Source organism: Helianthus annuus, chromosome 1 (genome assembly GCF_002127325.2).
Source record: "Helianthus annuus cultivar XRQ/B chromosome 1, HanXRQr2.0-SUNRISE, whole genome shotgun sequence".
Classification (NCBI taxonomy): Eukaryota; Viridiplantae; Streptophyta; class Magnoliopsida; order Asterales; family Asteraceae; genus Helianthus; species Helianthus annuus.
The window spans coordinates 144,869,793-144,872,785 of NC_035433.2; the positions used below are offsets into that span (position 1 = coordinate 144,869,793).

Genomic DNA, 2,993 nt, shown 5'->3' on the forward strand with positions numbered 1-2,993 from the left:
TGTGATCCTTATCATTTCTATTAAGCTTTGTGAGAGTTGTAAGAGAGAGAAAAATAGGTCATTTATAAGGATTTATTTTAATTAAATTGGTCTCTCTCGTAATACTCCCAATATGACCTTAACATGTCACAACGAAAATGACAAGATTAATTGATCAACATCAATCTGAGGGGCTTTGGGTCAGTGATACTGATGTGTTAGAAAAAATGTGGCACTTCGTAAATAGTGAGAGTTTAAATCATGTAATGAAAAAAGTGTAGATTTAAGAGAAAAAATTTATAGAAATATAAGTTAATGGTAATTAAATTAACGGAAGTTAAAATATATGGAATTAACATAATTTATTATTATTATAATACTAGATATTTTTTTAATAATTAATTCACAAGTAAAAAAACAAATTGAAAGTAAATGATTAGTTACATTCTATTCCTTTTGATATGGTAGATTTAATGGCTATATACAAATAAATACTAGTTGGAAGGCCTGTGCGTTACAGCGGGTGTCCCGACTAATATCAGATTCAATTATGTCTATTACGAATCACAACTGATATTCAATACATGAATTTATGTAAGTTCCGTATATTTTCTATTGTGTACCTCAACAACGGCATCAAAGGAAGATAGAATTTGAACTTTTACACATCCATTTTCATCGTAAAATTCTAAATCTCTACTACATCAACTTACATTGAAAGTCAACAGAAGTCTACTAAGATAAAGAATGAACAGACAGATTTGACAAGATCCTCAAAACGTTTCAACTCTTTAACACACTCTGAAACTCTCAAATTGATTCAATAAATAAGGTTCAGATCTCAAGCACACTGGCATCCATCGAATTGATATTGACCTCAACTACACATAGAATACTTCTGATTAAGCGAAAATAAAGCATAAAAACCCATATATAAAGTAAATATTAGAATATCATTAAACAGAAATATAAAGCAGTTCAACAAAAATGAATGTCACCCCCAAATGTCAACCAGAACATAAAAATAACCTACAAAAGTTGAAGACAGTCATAATCCAAATTGCAGATACTTTGAAAACATATTGTAGACAAAAAACACATCACAGCCTCCTTCCTCTTCTCCCACTCTTTCGATGAGTGTTATCTGTTGGAATTGGTGTCACGTCCTCTGTCATCATCAAAACATACAACTTACTTATCAGTTACTCCTTAAACATAAATAAAAGTTCTTCAAAGAGCAAAAATAACAAATACAAAAATTCGTATATAAAAAAATAAAGAATATAAGCATACCAATATGACCAATCCTTATCCCAGAACGAGCAAGAGCTTTGAGGGCAAACTGTGCACCTGGACCAAGTGACTTTGTCTTGTTACCTCCAGTTGCCCGTAGTTTTATGTGGAGGGCATTGATTCCAAGCTCCAGTTGTTACAACAGAAATTTGTTAGTTGTAATGTATCAAACAAAAACAAACTGCTATGATTACCATATAGCAAGACACTAAAAGAAACAAGTAAAAACCTTGCATCTTGTTGACACATCTTGTGCAGCAAGCATAGCTGCTTATGGAGACGACTCATCTCTATCAGCCTTTACCTTCATTCCACCTAATGAAAAAAATAAAAGGATAGTAGATAAATATTAAGATACAAAAACTATAAACCAAACACTTAATAGCATTTGAATTACAGTAAATATCTTGTGGAAAAATATTAAAACTACAAACTACTAACCACTTTCGAAAAAAAATCTATTGAGAAAAAGCCTAGACAAATAAACTTAATTCATGTTCTCTTTGCAATGGATCAGAAAAACAATGTGCATGTAATTATATCTCCCAGTATGAACAAAAAAAAACATTGCTCGCAAAAAAAATTGAACATACAACACATGTTCCTAGCGGAATATATATTATATACACATGAGTGTTTTTAGCATTTACTTAAGGGTTTTAACTTCAATATCAGTTACGGCTTTTGGTTTGTATATAGATTAGTGCAAGGCTAAACGCTTCAAATACTAATAGTTAATTTCCTCATCAATTCAATAAATGATGGCCTTGATGATCATTACTTATTAGTACCCATAACTTTTTGAATTATTTTTATTTAAAAAGGTGCCAAAATCCCTAAAATGCCCCTAAAGTGTCTTAAATTTTTTGGACAATGTACAAGTTTACCCTCACTAAAATAGCTTGGCTCTCTTGTACATGTTGCTTCAAAATATGTACACAATGTAAAATTACTATAAGGGTAGAAAACCTATTTATAGTCCATATAAATCTATTTATTATATTTATACATACTATTAAATCATGAAAATCTCAAATGTTGCATGTCTAACATTTAATTTAATCAATTAATTTCTTTAATTATTATAAAAGTTTTATTTAATTCCTTAATTTAATTCAATTAATGGAAGACATAAGTGGGCATGGATTCCATGGATGAAATGTCTAGATTGCCCTCAAAGTGTCTTAAAACTTTGGAGAATGTCCAAGTTTTTCCCCTCTAAAATGGCTTGCTTCATTTGTACATGGTGCTACAAGATTTGTACCTAGGCAAAATTACGAAAAGGGTAGAAAACCCAGTTCTCTTAATATAGTATTATAGATAATTATATTAGAATGTTATCCATGATTACATTTATCTATAGAATCTACACTAGGGGGATGTTCAAATTGTTCGACCATCGACGTTTACTCGATGCTCGCTCGAAAAATATTGAAATTTGCTAGTTCGATTCAACTCGATTGAAAAAGACACTCGATTCGGACCGGTTCGGTTTGTAAACTAATGGGCATGAGCAAAGGACCGCTCGGTTCAGTTCGACTCGGTTGGCTTGTTTTATATTTTAATATATATATATATATATATATATATATATATATATATATATATATATATATATATATATATATATATATATATATATATAGGGTAAGGTTCATGCGAGAACCACCCTTATTGCGAGAACCGCGAGAACCAGTGTGAACGGGTGGCATTATTGTAAT

At 30.7% G+C, this 2,993-nt stretch overlaps 1 pseudogene; it reads right to left on the reverse strand.

Annotated features, from left to right (window-relative positions):
* Positions 1-1,079: 1,079 nt before the first annotated feature.
* On the reverse strand, positions 1,080-2,067 carry LOC110933569 (annotated as a pseudogene).
* Positions 2,068-2,993: the final 926 nt, after the last annotated feature.